Raw genomic sequence first — 21,152 nt, forward strand, 5'->3', positions numbered from 1 at the left:
CTCAAACGAAGACCATTTTCATTATATATATATAGATAAAGAGGAAAGATGAAACTATTACGAAGTAACATAGGCTTTAATTTATTTGAACAAAAATCAGAGATCCCTAAGAAAATTGAAATAATTTAACCCAAAGTAACAAAATTTTGCCTACAAAATTTATTAATATATAATAATGCCATATACTTTTGCCTACCTAGCCACGGCCGGAGCCTCTCACCAGATCGTGCCAGGGATATAACTCGGAACTCCTACTTAAATCCACAGCGCTCACCGCTTCGCCACGGAGGTCAATATAGAACTACAACTTAATTGTATGCCACACATCGCTCAAATAAACTGTTCCTACGGGATGCTTTAAAAACAAAAACCAACGCGGACGAAGTCAACAGCCAGTAACATATTGTAAGCTTAAAATTTTCCCTGTTCTTTTTTAAAACTGAAAATATTTTTACTTGTTCTTCTTAATTTTTAAATACATTTATTTCATTGTTGTAATCTTAGTGGAAACTAAGCGAATCGGAACGTAGACAAATAGTTATAATCCAATCAGACGACTGACAGATGACGTGATAATTTATCGATCACGTTATCTCCCACTAATCTGATTGGTATATTCCTCTACGGTTGTCCTGTTACGCTTGTGCCTCCTTCAATAGAAACGCTTTTAGCTTGGCTGTACTATTATTGTTTTCTAAATCTAGTATTTGCCGCCTCGTTATTTCCCAAGAAATTAAGTGTCATATCCAGACAAAAGATTTTATTTTAAAAGCAGATAGCGCTGTCAAGTAAACACTTTCCACTTTACAAAATGTCCTCCTCATAAACAATACTTTTATATAAACCACGTTTTAAAACGCCTCTCATTGTAAAGATCTAAATACGCTTACATTTATTTTTATTTTACTCGAACTCTTATCATTTTGTTAGATTCATCAGCTAGATTTCAATTTTGATTTTATGTTTTTAAAGTAATGCTTCGACTAAATTTTCCTTAATTCACTTTTTATTACAACAACACATATCGCTACTACAACACATATTTTTATGTGGTCCCATTTATCAAAAGCTTTTATTTAATACTGGAACACCTTTGACAAAGCTGTTTTAGCTGACATTGTATTACTTTATTTATTCACAATAAACACATTTTCCATCAGGGGCTTTATCTTCGCATATGGATGCTAGATAGCGCCTTTTGATTTTGGATAAATAACAATACAAATATATTTATCAGAATTTATTTTAAAAATGGATAACTATTGAGTGTTAAAGCCTAATTTAGCGTCTCTTATCGTTATTACTAAGTCGGCATCACTATCACTCAGTGGCGTGCATAAAGGGTATGCACAGGGTATGCAGATGATATAAAAAGAAGAAAATCTCAAGTACGAGATTATAAATGATATTATAAATACTTAAGGGTAGGCTTTTTATAACTCTTACAATGCTTATGCTTAAGTTTTTTTATAACTTGTACTGGATTTTTTTTTTCATTTTATATCATCTGCATACCCTTTATGCACGCCACTGCTATCACTATGCATATAAGTGGACATAGCATTTCAGACGTCCGCATTTTTCGAAATTCTTCATGTGTGCGGTCTCTTAAAGAGCTAAGGGGCTAAGGTTGGAATTGTGTTGACATTTTTCAAAAGACAATAAACGGGTACGTAAACTGAAAGTATTACGGCCTTAATAAAACTTCCCGTTGAGGGCTGAGATGACATTACTTCAATTGCTTTCTATCTTGCACTTCCATTTGTGCAACTTCTACGAATAATAAAAATGTTTCGACATTTTTTGTCATGTCGTGACATAATTTCACGAGCGAACCCTTTTACTAATTTGCATCACGAAAACTAAAAATTTCATGAGTTCCGGTATTATCGCGGCTGAATTAAGAGTAGGTAAAATAGAATCATGGACCAAACAATGGAGGTATTAGTTTGAACAATATCATATCATATAATATATACTCGTATATTTTTATTGCATCGAGGTTACTGTATAATTGATGATTTCTCAGATTACAACAGACTTGAGGTTTCATTTTACTAATAAGGTAAAGTCAAAGTCAAAAAAAAACTTTATTCAAATAGGCCTATAGTTGACACTTTTGATACGTACGTACGTTACATTACATGAGAATTATACGGTAGTGAAATGATGGCGATCTCATGTGTTGATCCATAAATGTCAAAATTGCACATAATATTATGTGATAAAACATTTTTTTAGTCTACTAAATTGTAATTTTTTTTTTGACGGCCGACTGGAGCAGTGGGCAGCGACCCTGCATTCTGAGTCCAAGGCCGTGGGTTCGATTCCCACAACTGGAAAATGTTTGTGTGATGAGCATAAGTGTTTTTCAGTGTCTGGGTGTTTATATGTATTTTCTAAGTATTTATTTATATAATTCATAAAAATATTCATCAGTCATCTTAGTACCCATAACACAAGCTACGCTTACTTTGGGGCTAGGTGGCGATGTGTGTATTGTCGTAGTATATTTATTTTGTTTATTTAATTTCACCTTGTATTAAGTGATAATGCAGTCCAAGATGGTAGCGGGCTATGTGGTTAGCTAATTGGTTTCTAAATGGCATTCGATAGTCTTTGTTCGCATGTTTGATTGGAAATGATTTTGCTCAATCTATTACTGTAAAGCTCTGATCGCGGCTTCGCCCGCTTGTACCGTATATCTACCAGCTGTCCCTGAAACATTATAAATGTGAGTGTTGCTGCGCGAAAGAAGGAAAAATCCCAATAAAACACATTTTGTCAGCTATTTAGTAAAAAAATAACATATTTAGCAATAGACCTATGGCATTTTCGCAGGATAAAAAGTAGCTTCTGTCACTGTCCGGCCCATAAACTATCGATCGTACGTCATACCGTATTTGTTTAATTGTATTGTGTATACTGTATCTAGTTAGTCATGTATCTATTTAAAAAACGTCTAGCGTTTGCGTAAGTACTACTTTTGACTATTGTTGTACCTATCTCTTTCTCTCCCAAACTCTCTAATTGGTTCTCTCCCTAATAGAGATGTTTTACCATGTCCACATATTTTCTTGTTTGTGACAACGCGGTACTAATTAAATAATTAAATAAATAAATATAGTACGACAATACACACATCGGCATCTAACCCCAAAGTAAGCGTAGCTTGTGTTATGGGTACTAAGACGCCTGATGAATATTTTTATGAATTATATACATAAATACTAAGAAAATACATATAAACACCCAGACACTGAAAAACATTCATACTCATCACACAAACATTTTCCAGTAGTGGGAATCGAACCCACAGCCTTGGGCTCAGAAAGCAGGGTCGCTGCAAACTGCGCCAATCGGCCGTCTGAATGAATAAATACATGTGATTAGAATCGGTGCTAGCAATGAAAAATATTAATGTATGTGTGTAACGTGCTAGGCTTTGTCAAGCAATCCGAACTCCACTTTTGGATTATAATTTTTAGTTTTCTTTTGTTCTTTTTTTGATTTTTCTTATTGTAATGTTATTTTTGTTTAACTTTTTGTATTTTGATTATAGTTTGTGTTAATATCTAGTGTGTTAATATTAAGTGTTAATATCGGTAATTTTGTAGTAAATACTGTGCACACCTTTAAGTGGCCAGTCACACTGATTAGAAACAAAATATTTATTTGTAATTTTCCTTGTTTGTGTTCTTTAATAAATAAATAAATATTGTTTATGAATACTTGGTACTAAATAAATAAATAAGTATGAGAATCCGTTCAACCACTAAAAAGGTTAATGTAAACATCGACACATTTATATGCTTTACATATTTAACTAAGAAACCTCCTGTTTTAATAAAATTCAGTTCAGAATACTCAGCTCATAAAAAAGAGGAGCATGTGCACTGCCAGGTATTCATTTCATCTTGTTAGTTAGGAACCGGTAAAAAATACTCAAGATATTTTCCGTATTTGTCGAGCCAATTTCTGTACGCACAATGTAATTGGACGACAAGAAAATTGGAAACAGGAACATCCAAGGACGCGGCTTGCTGACAAACATAAGTCTTGTTTGCACAACAAAATTGAAAATAAAAACAATAAATTCGTTTCCATAGGTATATGCCTACCTGTTATAACAATGTGCCACTGTTACGAATCTCATCTAATAAAAAAAAAACAATCTGTATATAAAAAATTTCAAACATTTAAAATATATATAAAAAAAAAATAAAAAAAAACCCCAACTTGTGTCAAGCCTATTAATTGTAGCGCCCAGTGGGTAGGAGTTCGACTTCAGTTTCGGGGGGCCGAGTTGTTTCTAAGTTATGTGCGTTTTAAGTAATTAAAATATATTAAATGCTTTTTCTCGTCAAAAGCCTTTTCATTTGATATTCATATTGAGGGAGTTATGAAAAATATGTAGTGTAACTCGTGTCTGGCTGAATAATCATGAAATCTCCTAAAATATTGAGTCTATAAACTCGGTGGGGTATAGGTATAGGACTTCAAAACATGGGACTTTCATACCCCACCAGGTGTGGTATAAAAGTCCTATGTTTTGAAGTTAGGAGTAGAATAGTACCTAGCAATTTGAAAAAACTAATTCGTATGAAAGACATGTAAAAATAAAACCCCTTACACTGTGTAACAACAAATTATTACTAGGATTTTCTCACTGTATCTCATAGGCTAGAAAATGTAGGCCTTTGCCTAGTGGGACGTTAATACGCTGAGAGTTCAGATTGAGACTGGAGGTTGATTACATCTAGGAAAGGAGGTTAGCAATGATATCAGAGTTTTGCGATGCATAGCGTCTCCTTCAAGCTTGGCGGAATAGAGTTATTTATTTAACTGTGTATTGCTTAGCGACTTAGCGATAAGGCCGCCTTTTGTGATCTACTTATATGCGTTTGCTTTGTTCACAGCAGTTGCTACTAGTTTTTGACTATTAGATTGTAAGTCGATTGTTTATTTATGGTTCATAGACTAATGGTTTTTCTGAGAAACACTAAGTATATCAATAAATAATCAATAAATTGTGAAGCTACTGTAAGTATTCCTATTATTTCAAAAATAACACGTGCAAATAAAGAGAGAATAAATAACTAAAATAACATGCCTTAATAGCCTGCAGTGCTAATTGGTCCAACAGTAATTGATCCAGCTGCTGAGTGGAACTGTTTTTGATATTAAAAATACTTTGAATCGTGTCAATATGATGTCATAGCATCAGCGCTTTGTGAGATCATGCATATAAAGCTATAGGCGCACTATTCAAACACTGTTTGGGATACTTTAACGACTATCACTACATGTTAAAGTCCGAACGTGGGAAGAATGCGTTCCTGACAGATTGTAATCGAATAACTTGGAGGTAGTATTGTATTGATAATATTAAAAATTTCTGCCATTTGTTTTACCATCACCAAAGAATGATCATAATATTAATAATCAAATAAAAAAGAAGTTTACAGCTTTGCACAAAAAATAATCACAAATAAGTATGTGCATGTTTTTAATGCATACCTACTCTTGTGTTGCGAGTAGGTATAGGTATATATGTCAATTGTGTATTATTGTTTCACATGACCAACAGACAAACGTCAGGAATGCAATTATGTCATTGGCCAGACTGTAATGATAATAACGGGTAAACAGTCTACTTAACGTCTTTCCGACGAATCTTTTTTGCGTCCTACCCTTGGATCTGGGGGACCCTTTAGGGGCAAAGGGCAGACACGACACTTCTCAATTGCGACCTATCTGTGGCCACGTGCGGTTAATCACTCCAGGTAAGGCCAATCTTCTGCACCTCCGCTATGGTAGTTCGCCGCCAGATTTGTTTTGGTCTTCCCCTTTCACGCTTCCCCGTTGGATTCCCTGCATTGGATTCTCTGTTCCCCTGGTTCCTCCGCAGGGTGTGACAAATCCACTTCCATTTGCGGCGACGTAAATGGATCTTCGTGGCACAGTTTCCGAAGGATACCAAAATATACTATTTTTTTATTATTACTTAAAATAATAAATATTTTTAGTAATAATTAAAAAATAGTAATAATAATATTTTTGATAGAAAAATTCACTAAGATAAACTCTACACCATGCGTACAGTTTTTGAGAGCTTGGTTTCACAAGAAAACAAGTATTAAATAACGGCAGCTCACTTTTTTCCAAAATGTCGACTTCTGGAATCTCCGGTATAATATAATAAATCTGAAATAGGTATGTTGAATCGTATCGTCTAGTCAAGAACTAAGTGTCTTCCATATTATGAACATCTAAGATAAATCATTGGACCTAATTCTTAGATAATAAATTGCTGTATAAGTTTCAGTTAAAAAAAAGTACTAATTAGCCTTAAGACTAGATATTAATTTTAAATAATTAACAAATCGTACGCGTAAAGAAAAATTATATACATTGAAAAAATTTTTTTACGCCGTGCCTCAAATTGCACTGGCCCTGACACTCCATCGTACATTCTATTCACATAGCAAAAGCCATCTTCATATTTTATTTGAAAATATGTGACCGTACTATGAATAAGAGCTTGCTGTACACTGCTAGCTTGAATAAGTGGTTGTAGTCCTTATTTCTTGGTTCATAAAGTTTATGTTGCTACAAAATGTGTGTGTAACACGGTTCCGTGGTTTTTATGAAAATACACTGTCACAATTTATACGCCCCGCGGTTTGGCTGTAGTCTTCAGTTGAGTTGTTTTTAATTTAAAATATGTTATGTGAATTATTACTTTTGTAATATATTTAAAAATTAAAACATCTGGATTGAACTTTTTGCACAATAACGATGTCTTTGTAACGTAGATTCTTAATTCGATGCCTATATATTTGTGTATATAAAAATACGCATCACCATCATCCTATTAACGTTTCACAGTTAGGCAAAGGTCTCCTCTCTCGTAGAAGGCAAATCGTACGAAAAATCAGCAATGAAACCGCAAGAGTAGGATAGTTAAATAATGTTGACTATCCTTTCCTTGCCGTAGATAATGTATTGTAAACTAGTGACGGTTTTAATTATAAATAAAGAGGTCGAAAAAGGTTTTTTTACTTGAAAGCAAACGTCTGTAAAAATAAAAACAAATAATGCTACAAGTACAAAAAAATAACCCACCTATTTATTCCTTAGATAAAACTTGTTTACGCTCGTAACACCCGTTTTGGTTTTAAGACGTTTACAGAATGTGTTCGTAACTGCCAGCAATGTATGCAATTAGCTCAAAAATTTCCATTAAGTATAAAGTAACTGCGTTATTGGCACGAATAGACCTTATATGAGATCATCTTCAACGGAGAATGGACTGTGAAGTCCTTGGGTAGCAAAACAACTTCCTATTTGACGTCATTGTTTTAGAAATACGTAAAAAACTAAACGGAAATTCGTATTGTAAAAATATAAAACAATGCTTTGATTTCATTGTTTTGATAGTATTTATAGTAGAATTAAATACTGTATAGAAGCAGGCGTTACTTTGCGGAAATCCATGATTTATTATCAAAATTAAGCTTAATTTGCTATACTCCGCGAAAAGCAGGAGAATCTGTGTGGTGTAATTTATAATTTCTTCAATCCTTATACTCCACACCAAACAGATCTTCGGCAATATACCCTCTACGCACGTTTCGCTCCGAAACCGGAGCATCCTCGGGAGATGTTGACTTTACATTGGAGTTAGCAAATTAAGCTTTATTTTGATAAAAGTAGAATTAAGTTACTCTCAGCTGCTTACTTATGATATATGATAGTACTCGCAAGTAGTACATCGCCTACAAACCGAGCGTGTTTATTGGAGATGGTTTAAGCGGTTTCTCGCAGGGCATGCAAGATATATAGTGCCACACTATGCTGATCAGTCTGAGCCGTAGGTGCTAAGCCTCAAGTGTCTGAAATTTCACTGGCAACCGCACTCTTCAGACCGCAACACAGCAATGCGGCAGAAATAAACATGGCGGTTGAACTTTCCGGGATGGGCTAAGAGAAGGAAAAACTGTACGAGGATATTATTGATGCAATACAACACCAACTGAATAGTTTCATAATCACAATAGATTCTCTATATGTGCATTCCGTTATAAATTGTTCAATCGTCATAGATTGAATACAAACTTATGTAAATATTACATTATCTCCTTAATTATGCATCCATATAACATTCTGTACAGGGCAAGGCTGAACTTAATAAGATTGTCTTCTTGGTAAAAAAAATATTTGTTTTCTTTTTATATTTAACTTATTTTAGAATACGTATAGGTGAAGCGACGAGAGAGAGAGAAGTCTCAATGTTGTTTAACCGTGCATTAGGCGATCGTCTTGCCATTTGTTTGTTTTCATTCGATCAGCGGATAAAGTGGTCGATCTATACGTGCAATGATGGAAGTACACGACTAATAATCGTGAAACCCGGGTGCAAACCTTTTAGTGCTGAAGGTTACATCTTCATACATTGAGTCACGAGTTTGCATTGACTTACAATATAAGGATTGTTTCAACTTGTGTAGTTCAAGCCTTTCTTTATTCAGTGCTAACTTTTCTCCGCAGTTTTACTCGTGTTAACTATGGGACGTAACGCAGTGTCATATTAAACCAACCAAACCTCGAATTTTTTTCTTTCAATAATAATATTATAATACATATTTTTGATAAAAAACAAATGTAAAGATTCTTTGCCTTACATGATACCTTATAAATTTTAAAACATATTCGACTGTGAAATTCGTTTTTGTAGTTGATTTATAAACGATAAAATGGACAAAAAAATAACTATACAGGTCCTAACACTTATCAGTAATGTTAACATTACTGTCATCGCGTTTACACAAAATTGACCAATACATTTACCTTACGATGCGAAATCACTCCACCTCCTCTTCCAGCGGGTGACTTATAAGGCAATATTACTATATTCCCTCAGTAATAGTTACTATGGCAATAGTTCCCATACCAATCCTCTATGGTACTTCTACTACCACTGCATTCACCAATCCGTCTACGTAGCGTGGTGATTATGGAGAAACCCTGGAAAGGACATTAGTCCAGCAGTCCACTGTTAATAGGCTATTGAAGATGACATTCAAATAAATATAGGCAGATATTATTTCTAGGCGAAAACAGGGGTAAACTCGTATACGGGGCAATGTGTTTGGTGCAATTCCCGAGGTCATTCCCAGCGTGACGGATGTTTTTTATTAACTACTAAAACGTTGAATTGATAGCGCTTTTCCTGACAGCTGCATCCGTGCTTGTTTAATATAAACACCGTTTGTAATAAACGAATATATTTCATTATCCATTTGCAAATTAGAAGTATCTGCGATGGTTTAGATGTTAGGTGTTTAATACGAAGTTAGTGGCATGCACAGACCGATAGTGACTACAGATTTTTTAAAATTTTCAATTCCAAGTTTGTTTACAAATAGGGTAGGCAGTGTTTTTATAAAATGCATGCCACTATTCTAGGACGATAATTTTTTTTAAATGAACCCCTCCTTTTTTGGAAAAAAAAATTCTTTTGGTTTTAGTGTCTTCTGCACTATTATTATGATTACACATGCAACTGTAATATTATTGAACAAGAGATATTAAAAGATATATATAACTACTGCTACAATAACTACGTCGCTTGTCATACGAAAATAACAAAAACCTAGTTAACCAGAATGTAACTTTACCATTTTCATTAACTTACATTTCAATACAAATGTTTGGATAAGTAACTCTATTATTCAGAAAATATAAATCACTCGGACATTTAGCGAGCAATATCACACACAAGAGAATAACTTTTGGTATCGATTTCCACTTTACGAAAAAAGGCCTACAATAAATTTTACGGTAAATTTAATTCCCTCTCAACAGAGTCACTTACGAAATAAACCGTTTAACGTTTAAACGGAACGCCTTTACAATCCAGTTAATGCGAATACAAACACTGTAAAAACAAGCAGCAACACTAGCTGACCACAACGGTTCGGTGCGGACCGTTGCAAAAGACATGAAAGGTAAGGTCACAGTAGCGACTTTTTGTTTCAAATATTTTTGCACGTTGACTTATTGTAAAAACTAGCCGAAAAACTTGACCTAGACATTGAACGAGACGGATGGAACTATAGTATTTTTTTATTACGAACTCTTTCATAACAAAGCTATCTTCTTAAGGACTTACAAATTAGCGTGGTATATCGTCACAATAGTTATCCAGAGTTTTTGTAAACACACTTTTTTATCAATCATACCAACTCATTATGTTCTATCTTGTTTTGTCTTCGGTAGTTGCTTCCTATGCCGATTGCGATTTTTACTGAATACTAATATGCACCAATCAGCCGTCAATAATTTAATGTTTGCAAAGATGTTCTGATGTTAATATAAAAATGTTTTTATTCGAATTGACATAACTAACTAATAACTAAACAAAATTAATTAGCATATTAACCGAATTAAGGTCTCACTTATTATCATTTGCAGCAAGCAACCTGCTGGTTCCTATAGGAGCGGGTTGGGTAAGTCATGTCATGACGGGTACCTTCATTTATTACACAAATCAGCATAAGCAGCTGAACAGTTGAACGGTACAAAGTGATACATCTTCTTCTTCCTCTGCCTGCGGTTCAGGTTCGCCTGAACTCTGGTGTCGATTGGACCGGTTACGATCTATTGTGACGCCGCTGTCTAAATCTCCCAGCAAGTATTGGTTACCGCCAGAAAAAGCAGCAGTTTATTTCTGGTTATATAATATATTTTCCAAAACGCGTTTGCTTGCTGCGTTTATGCATCAACGCAAGGCAGGAACAGATTAAATGCAGCGGCGTCTCCGCAGCCTTCTTGCAGTTTGAAGCCCATAGTGCCCAGTAAGCGCTCGCACTCAATATTAAAACCTGAAGGATGCACGTCACGTGTTGAATAGTTTTAGTAGCACTCAATAATAGTCAATTCCTGTGAGTTGTCTCCAGCGAGGCATAACGCAACTTTTTGTCGAGCGACATGTATCTAGTACAAAATTACTCTTACACATACGAGTTAATACAGGTGTCCAGAGTTTTTTGTTTATTGCGAGGTAGTAACATCAAGATAAGAGTAGCTATGTATTCAGTAGAAAATGTGTGTTTGTTCTGCGAGTATTACTGCAATCCGTTGAGTTACGAAGTATTCTAAGTATTTACGAAGATATTCTAATATCTTCGTAAATACCTTGTTTAACCGTGACTCCTACCGAGTACATTTCGGAACAATATTAAGATTTAGCATTTTTCATCACCAACTAAACAGTTACGATATTCGAAAACAAGGTAAAATAAAATCTATCTTTCTAAACAAATGCATTTCAACATTTAATCACATAACAGATTTAATCTTAATCTAGCGATGTAAAAATGCGTTCCATTACGTACTCGCAACAGTAAGTGCAAGATCGACAGCATGATATTATCTCAGCATTTTCGTAATTGGTGAATCGCCGAACATACCGATACCAAAAACATATTAGTAATAATATTTGGACGATTGAACTTTTTGATTTCGTTTTGTTAACTTTATCCCTCTTAACGTTTATATTTGGCGTTGAAATCCCAACAAACGACGAATATTTTATTTTGTGACGTCAACCTTGATACCTCTTTGTCCAAAATACAGAAAGCAGATATCTTGACTTTATATTTATTTATCGTTAAACTTTTAACATACAATTATTTACCCTAATGCAAAGCATTTACAGCGTCTTATTGTAATACCTATTGACAAAGTTGACTATAACATTAAATAATTAAATAAATAAATATACTACGACAATACACACACCGCCATCTAGTCCCAAAGGAAGCGTAGCTTGTGTTATGGGTACTAAGATGACTGATGAAAATTTTTATGAATAATATACATAAATACTTATAATATACATATAAAAACCCAGACACTGGACAACATTCATGTTTTTCACATAAACATTTTCCTGTTGTGGGAATCGAACCCACGGCCTTGGACTCAGAAAGCAGGGTCGCTGCCCACTGCGCCAATCGGCCGTCGAAAAAAACATCAATATTAATTAGAAGTAAAAATAAACTTGTAGCGCAATTTACTAGGCTGCATAAAATTAGTAATTCATTTAAGGGTAATTTAAGGGTAATTGGGTACATCATTTTATAACAAATTACCAGATGAAAGGGATGAGATGTGTCTCAATAAGGTCTAAGTTTATATAAAATATAAGCTTAGGTATAAAAAAATCCTATTATAATAGGAAGGATTACATGTTTGATAAAAAGCTTAGGTATGAATTGCTCTAACTTCATAGGTAAACATTAACTAGACTGTGAGATGGTGATAACAATAAAAAAAACCTGGCTAAGTTTATTGTGGGTCTTCTTAGACCAGAGCGAGTTTGGTACCCTCCTAGCTTTAGTTTTAAGTTAACGAATGCAGTTATCACCATCATTAACATTAGTGTAACATGTTAAATGTATGAAAGCTTCATATTAAGTGCCTATTATTTAATTTGAATTTTGAATTAAGCAATTATGATTTTTCTTTATGCTGCTATAAATAGCCAAATGAATGCAATATTTTGATAAGTTCTCCTGCCTGTGTAAAATTATAGACTAGTGTTAAGTTTGAATAAGCAATACAATAATGCACATGAAAGCAATACAATAAATAATAAGAGACCCAATCCTCCGTCACAACGCATCAAACGAAATTGAAAAGTCATAAAATTATATTCCAATATGTCCCTATAAATGATCGTGTAAACTTCATCATCCTGTGTAAAGGCCGACAACCTTGCACGGTTCCAATAATAAATTCATAATAGCTCTTGCCCGCGACTTCGTTGCTTTATTTTGGGTTTTTGTAGTCCCGCAGGTCCCTTTATCAATAATAAGTAATAAATAAAAATTATTCAAAAGAACGTAGATATAAACAGATTTAGTAACAAATAAAAAAACAAGTATATTCTACCAGTTAGTGCATGAATGTCTTAACTTTATTCGTTAATAGAAAATGAGTCACGAGATTCAGTTTAACGAAAAACAGAATTTGGCTAGAAAGTATACAAGTGAGGACGATGTAATCGCAAACAATAATTTATATTTATGTTCAAAATTTTCATAAAAATAAAAACTAGGTGTAACAGTATTATGCCAGTTAGCCGTAATTTGAATGTGCAATAAGAGCAAAGAATCCTATGAACGAGTTTAATGTTCCTAGCTAAAAAGGCGTAAAATGATGATGAAATAAACCATGGCGTTTTCCATTTAAAATTACCAGATTAACAGAAGTGTTCGCGTCAGGCATTTAATAGATAGCAATTGAGAGCGGCCAGGATTTATCGCGAGCGCACCATTAAATTTATCTCGAAACCAAATCGTCCCCATTAGGCGCTACACTATCGTTAATAACGGTCAAAGTAATGATTCGAGACACCCAGTGTCCGAGCCCTCGCTCACCCGACCCGCGCCTGTTTGGGTCAATTGATTGAATCCGTGCCCCAATAGCCCAACTCCATGCCGTTCGGAAATTAGACACGGTTAGTTTATAAAAATGGACAGTGAAAGAGACGGAGCACGGGTATTCTGCGTCTCCTCTTTAATCATCATATCAACCAATGGACTACCATTACTGCGTATAGTTATTTTAAAGAGAATTTTAAATTCCACTGCTTGGACCGAACGAGTCACACAAACAATTCTTAATAAGAATGGTCTCATCGGATATCCAAACCAAATCCTCTCTTTTAATCGAAGCCAAAAAAATCATTGAACCCCAAGTAGGTACGTTTATTACTTATTACTTATTAATTACTTATATATGTAATTGAGTATTGTGTAAGCTTATAATAAATATATATCATAAACATCTATTATAGTACATATAAATTTATATTGTTATTTTCGTAGTTATTATGTAAATGTAGTATAAGTAAGGTTATTTTATTTTTTGTAACATGCTTTATGCACCATCCACTTTCAACTTTTTTATCGGCTTCGCACGCTCAGGTTGCCTTTAAAAGATCGCTTTTAGTGATAAGGTCGCCTTTTGACCCTAGTACTAAGTACTTTTAATTGTGTTGTGTTACAATAAAGTTTTTCTATTCTATTCTATTCTATTCTACGTTCCTTTCTCACCCGGACCGTAACCGTTGGGGTCAATTGATTGGATTTCCAATAACCCAATGTTACTAACAATAGATGAATAAGATACTCGGTAAAAGTAATATAAAATATATAAATTTGTTTACTTTCCTTTATTAGAATTATCTCAACGGATATCGAAACCAAATCGCCTCCATTAATCGACGGTCATTCAAGTTTCCCCAAGCAGGAACCTTCGCCCTATCCGTGACTGTTGGGTCAATTGATTGAATCCGTGCCCCGATAGCCCAACGTCACTCACAATAGGTGAATTAATGGCTGAAAGAAAATGACATCAATCGGCCTTTATTGAAAATGTTTAATGGTATTCTCTAACGTTTCCCGTATTTTTTCCATTCCAGTTCCATTAGACCCAGTAATGTGTTTTCTTTCGATTCCTATTTATTTTGTAATAAAAAATACCACAAGCTCACCTTTTCGTTTATTCTGCCACAGAACCTGTGAACAAAGGAGAACATATTTTATTAATAAAAGAATAAAAAGATTTTTCTTTACATACACACAATTACTATTATGAAGAGTGAAACCATAAATAGACGCCCTAGATACAACTGTCTGGTTGGTACAGCGGTTGGCTTTGGTTTTTCTATCAAGGAATTTCCAGTACCAGCCTTGATTTAAGAATTGTTTTTTTTTGGCCGACCTGGGAATAAAGAACACATCGTACTCCGTAGTTCAACATGCCAATCATTAGACCAACGGAGCATTTTAACCGACTTTTTTATACCCTGTAATAAATGAGCAATAGACAAACACCGACACACGTAATGCTCCGATGTAGAGGAGTAGCAGAACAACGCGCAGCATACCTTCGCTCCCCAGCATCATTCCCTGAAGCACTTGACGACCTGGGCGGCCTGCTAAGCTTCTGGAGTGAGCTCGGCTGGCTGGAGTTACCCAGCGGGGAGCGGTACCAGTGACACTACGCACAACGTAAGGTTCCGGCCGACCTAGTACGGAGACAAGCCCAGGGGAAAGAAGAAAAAGAAATGAGCAACAGATGTCCCACTTGTCCATAAGTGGGAATCTATCCACTATAAGCAAAGCAACACTTTGCAATGCATGCTAGAAACACGTTCTACCAAGTGCCGCCCTGGATCGTCAATCTGAGGCGTAGGAGTTAAGATGAGGCTTCCATTTATACCAGGAACCACGGCCTTTGGACCGGAACACAGCAATACTGCGGGGCGGCAGAAATAAGCATGGCAGTAGTACCACTGCCACGCTTGTGAAGTCGGGGAAGTACTTTGCTTACTAGCTCGAGTCACAAAAAACTCTACCTCAACTATTATTATAATTTCCTGTATAAATTTAATGTATAATTTAAATATATAAAATGTTCAGGTGTACCTTACTAGGAACTCAGAATTAATGTTGTTTTTGTGAAATAGACTGATTCCTAATTCTTAAGTAAAACAAGTTCGGAAGGTTGGTAGAATATGCTGAGAAAATCGAAATTAAGTTATTTTGAATCGTATATCATTATCAATTCTCTAGACCTAGTAATAAATTTACCTTCTTAATACTTAAACCTACGTAATTTTTGGTTGATTAGACCTTGAAATATAAGCGGATACACTTTTAATTTAACCTTCTGATTGCAAATTTGTTTTGAGAAAAAAGGTACCTACTTATTTTAATGTCAATTAGGTACGTATGTACTGACGATTCAAAACTACATTTATTACTTTAAAGTAATTTAAACGAAAAAAGTGATCGTAGTCTTATACAAACATGTATATTTTTAATGTATGCACAATAAATACTTTATAGGTATGCACAATATATACAGACACGGAAAAACCGAACAAACTGAAAGAAAGTTAAACGTTCAAAATTGTTTTATGTTGGAGTTTAAATGAGTTAAGCTGTAATTAGAGATATTAAAATAATTAAACGCTCCAAGTTTTGAACTTAGATATGAATATGGGGTTTTTTTATATTTTACAAAAGACGTGTAAGCGGCGTAGCGCAAAACTTTGGACGGGGTTAGTGAAAAAATACATTGGACACATTTAATTTAAAAAAATAAGAGTTGTATCAATAGAGCCACGATTATACTTTACTCTGCTTCGTCCAGACACATGCAGGTGCTCTGATATCCAAAAAAGCTTTACGATCCGCCGAATCGGTTTCTTAATTTGAGACGGCGCCTAACGTCATTATACATTACTTGATGAGTTCGTGAGTTTGTTCTCTAGGAATCTCCTAAATCACTCTTTAGGCATCCGATTAAGCTGATTCCAAGGTTCAGTGAGAATAGAATTCAATATCCTCTACTCGATAAAATCTCGTATGCGGAAAAATATAACCGCCCGAACTCAACCTTTAGAACCCCAAGTCCGGCTTAACCCAATCGCTATGAAGTCAGGTGACCGAAAATCATGGAGCACTCAAAGGATCTCACAAAAGACCCTTGAGTGAAAACTGAACTCGTTTATAACCTAGCCGTTAGAGTACGGACGCAGGATAGGGTTGTACTTCGACTGAAATTTATCTTACATTTATTTTAACACCAAAATTTACCTGCGGGAAATTATTTGGAACTATGATTTTATTTCAACACGAAAAAAGTATTCAACATAATTTTGTTTTTAGTATTTTATTATTACCTTTTCACTTTACAAAACCTGAAAATTATTAGAAGTTTTAATTATTAGTTTTTGTTTTATTACGATTATTAAACTTCAGTAATAACATCTTTTGTAGATGACCTTAGATTGTAAATAAGATGTGAAGAATAACAACATACGAACAATTATTCTTTCGGGTGCTAACAATTGTTAGGGTTATTTATTAATTAAAGATTATTTACTGTCAAACTTTTACTGTAAATGTTTAAATGTATAAAATAACATAATCAAGATCCTAGTATGACTAGAGAATTGTTATTTCCGGATGTTAATTATGAATGTAATTATTATAAATACTGTTTAGCGTAGATTTGTAATATTTGTTTATTCAACAATTATTTAAAATAGACTAAATGAATAATTATATTAATATTAAGTAAATTGTATAAGATTTAACATGGATTGCGAGTTCGTTTCCGGTTCGCGCATTTTTGCTAAATATCACGTGATCAACAACAATTTAGGAGGGGACAAAGATGGCGCCTCGGGGGCCATTCTACGAAAATTCAGGCATTCGAACGCGAACGTTCAACGAAGTGGCAACTTGTGTTAAATAGTGTCGAGTAATAAATGAAAATAGAAGTGTAAAAACAAATAAGGAAAATAAAAGTTAATGAATAATAAGAAAGTTGTTTGAACTCTTGGCCGTTGCCAATACAATTCAGATAAATTCTCATAATAGGAACGAAATCAGCTAGATACCGCGCGACTTGTTTTTGTTTTATTACGATGATCAAACTTCGGTAATTACATCTTTTGTATAGAAATTAGTTACTTATTATTTTGATGAACATACCGTATTAAATTTTAAGCCGTAATCCTCAGATTGTAATAAAAATGTGAAGAATAAAACATACGAACAATTATTCTTTCAGGTGCTTACAATTCAGACGTATTCTCATAAAAGGAACGAAACAGCTTGGTAGCCCTATCGACAAGCTTGAGGATGCTTTTCCGTGCTCGTTATTAAGGCACCGAATCAGCAGTCATCCAACTTCTATCTTACCATTTTTAGAGAAAAATAGAAAAATCGTATCTTCATGAAATATGTACTCTACTAATGACAAAGTAAAACGCAACCAGTGTAATAATTGCAACTAAATATAATTAAAAAGTCTTTCAAAAAACAAAAGTTCTCTTTGAAAAAAATGTTGTTACAATTACTGAAGACATAAAGAGAGCATCATGGGTACCGAATGGATGAAGACAAGGCCTGGTGCCGCTCTTTAAAAAAGGAATGTATTTCAGCGGGCTGAAAAGATGATTATCAGTTTAGTTATGACTCGTAATTTTCTCATCTTATCTCAAAATGGACTAGAGGAAGTGGTAGACCACGAATTTTCGTTTCGCGCTTATTAGCCCTACTGGACTCGTTTGGAATCTTGTAGCTTTAGCTTGTAGTTATTTTTACCATCATCTCACTACCATGTAAAGATTTGTATGAACGCAACAAAAGGATCATCTATTACAAGTATGTAGAAAGAGAATAAAGAAAGAATTATTTCACATTGTATTTGCTTTTTAAAGCAATGCTTGGAAGACAGTCAGACTCATCGAAACTTAACGAATCAATTAATCGTTAAGTACCAACTTTCGAGATTCTCTTAATTAATGTGGAGATTTTGGCAGCCCTGCCCGTGTTCTCGAGGGTGCTTGGCAGAGCTCGTTACAGAGGCACAGGGTCCGTGGTCATTCAATTTCTAGCTCGACGTGTCTAAAAATCTGAATGAACTCTTTTTTTATAACAGCGTACCTACTCGATGAATAAAATGAAATATTATTACATACTAGCGTATCCCAGCCCGCTTCGCCGGGCTAGATTTTGCTTTATTTTATTTAAACAATAAACTTACATCATTACATTTTTAATTTAAGTAATATATAAAATCATTTATTTCTCTCCGTATTCATTCTCTTCTATTCTCTTCTCGAGCGGGTGAAGATCATTATCTACACCCATGTACACCCAACAATAGAATATCATCATAGTAAATAAAAGCTGTATTTGACAGTTCAAAAATAGGAGTGCTCCGATCGTCACCAAACTTTACAGAATTACTCGCCAGGTCAATCCGAAAATTACCTCAAAGTTTCATTGAAATCAGTGCAGCCGTTTCGGAGCCTTTACGGAACATACCCACACACTTTCTCTTTTATATATATAGATAGATATATGATCAAAATGTCTCATTGGGTTATTTAGTTACGGTTTGTTAACGTTCGACTCGTACAGATTAATATATAATTAAAGTGCATAATCTTTGAACCGTTTAAATAGCCTTTTGGTATACCGAAACATATTTATTTTTTATATTGCAACAAAATAACAATAAGAATTTTATTTTTATTTTATTATTATTTGATAGCTTAATCGGTCGATGTTATCAATTCTTTATGTATTCAGTTATCAAGTCATGTCGTTATGATATTTTTATTTTCATAAAGGTGTGTCAAACTAACTTTGCACTTATTTTTATGTATTTCAATTGCATATCATTACATTATACAATTAAATTAAAAACGGGTATAGGATGATAGGAACTTTGATGGTTTTCGTTATTGTTGATAAAGTAACATCAACCTGGTTTTGAAGGCATTCTACTTCTTAGATAACTATTTTAAAAAGTTTGTACCGTAAACAAGGCCATTAGCAATGCTTATAAAGGCCATTAGCAAAGGTTATACTCTGTTAGGAGGAATTATTATAATTTCAAATGACGTGTAGAGAAACTCAGGTAAAAAAACCATGAATATTGCTAAGAATATCCATTATTTTTAAAATTATAAGTGATACTATGAAACCTAATAATAAGGGGTAAAACGTTATAAGAAGCTGCTGCTAAACATAATTCAACGTTTAGCCGTTATTAATCCTATGTTAAGTCAATTAGGCGTCGAGGCCCTTATTAAGAGCGGATATAGAGGATACAGCGCGGGTTATAAGTGCCCCGAGGCGCGTCGACTTGGAAACTCGGTTGGCGAAGTTGGTCTGAGAAATGGGAAATAAATAATGGCGAAATTATAAATTAATTTTAATTATTTATTTAAAAGATACATAGTTCTTTCGCTATGAGAATTGAGCTTCATTTGCTATAGTCCGCGAACAGAAAATTGTGTCTGTCTGTCTCTTCTATACAAATACAGAAGAAACTTAAAATAATGAAAATAAAATAGAGCGTGCAAAGGCGGTCTTATCACTAAAGCGATCTCTTCCAGACAACCATTTTCATAATATATCCAATAGTTATCTTGCGTTGACGGAGGCCCTGGTTTTTTATTTATAGTAATAATTGAAGGACTAAGCAGAGGTATGGACCCACCTGAGGAAAAGTGGAAAATCATCACCCATCAACCAGAGGCGTAGGTGTTATACCACATGTGCCTTTATTTACACTAGCAACCACGGCTAACCGAAACATAGCAATGCGACACGGTGGCAGAAATAAGGATAGCAGTAACACTAACCAGGACGAGCTCTTTGACAAAAAGCTCTACTACTACTTGACAAGATTAAAAGATAACGAGAAAATTTTAGCCAAACATCCACCGGTTAATTTGGCGTTGATACGTACCTTGGTTTATCATCTAAACGCTAGCAATTGTAGAGATGCTATCGATTATTACCAAAACAAATGCGTCGTTGCAAAAGGTACCTAATGGTGCCTTTTGCCAAAAAGCAAAGCTAAAAGGTAGCTTTATATTCGAAATTGCGCTCTGAACTACAGATTAGAGAAAATGGAATTAAAGTTTACATGGTAAAATTTTACCTCTCAGGATCAAGAAGAACCCTCGCCGTCGGCCGCTTAAAATTTCTTATTACCTGTGAGATTAAATTTACCGGTGGGATCATATACGTCTCAAGAATGCAACTTAAAGCATCGCTTTTCGTTTAACCGGGTTATTTAAACAATAATGTGATCTAACAAATTGGAGATAATGCCTGATTACCCACTAATATGATAAATTACAAGTGTCTTATAGTGATAGCGATAAGTCAATTGCAAAACAAAAGATATCCCGTAGGAATTTCCGAGGAAAAGGAATTGAAATTTTCATTGATAAGGGTTTGGTAAGTCATTCAGTAAACGAATCATGACTTTTTTATATTCAGTTTTATATGTTGACGTAGTCGTAGGCAACTGGTACTCTATGGGCACACGTACATCACGTTAGTACTCAAACTTTTCTTTTTCGTGGTGTTTATGTGACCATTATAATCGTCTATAACAGTGCTCTGCTGGACTTAAGACCTCGCTTAGCTTAGATCCCCGTAAAAAGAAAGCATAGCTTCAATATCTTAAGTTAGCCCTTGACTGCAATCTCACGTGTTGGAGTAATGATGCAGTCTAAGATGGTAGCGGGC

General features: G+C 34.5%; 1 protein-coding gene across 3 annotated transcripts in view; it reads right to left on the reverse strand.

The window, feature by feature from the left end:
* LOC120628727 (putative polypeptide N-acetylgalactosaminyltransferase 9) overlaps window positions 1-21,152 on the reverse strand; it is a 197,864-nt gene that overhangs the window by 20,633 nt on the left and 156,079 nt on the right. For all 3 annotated transcript variants that reach the window (XM_039897308.1, XM_039897307.1, XM_039897306.1), the window contains exon 3: window positions 14,570-14,594. The gene's annotated coding sequence lies outside the window, so the exon portion shown is untranslated. The remainder of the gene's footprint in view (window positions 1-14,569; window positions 14,595-21,152) is intronic.

Source organism: Pararge aegeria, chromosome 13 (genome assembly GCF_905163445.1).
Source record: "Pararge aegeria chromosome 13, ilParAegt1.1, whole genome shotgun sequence".
Lineage (NCBI taxonomy): Eukaryota > Metazoa > Arthropoda > Insecta > Lepidoptera > Nymphalidae > Pararge > Pararge aegeria.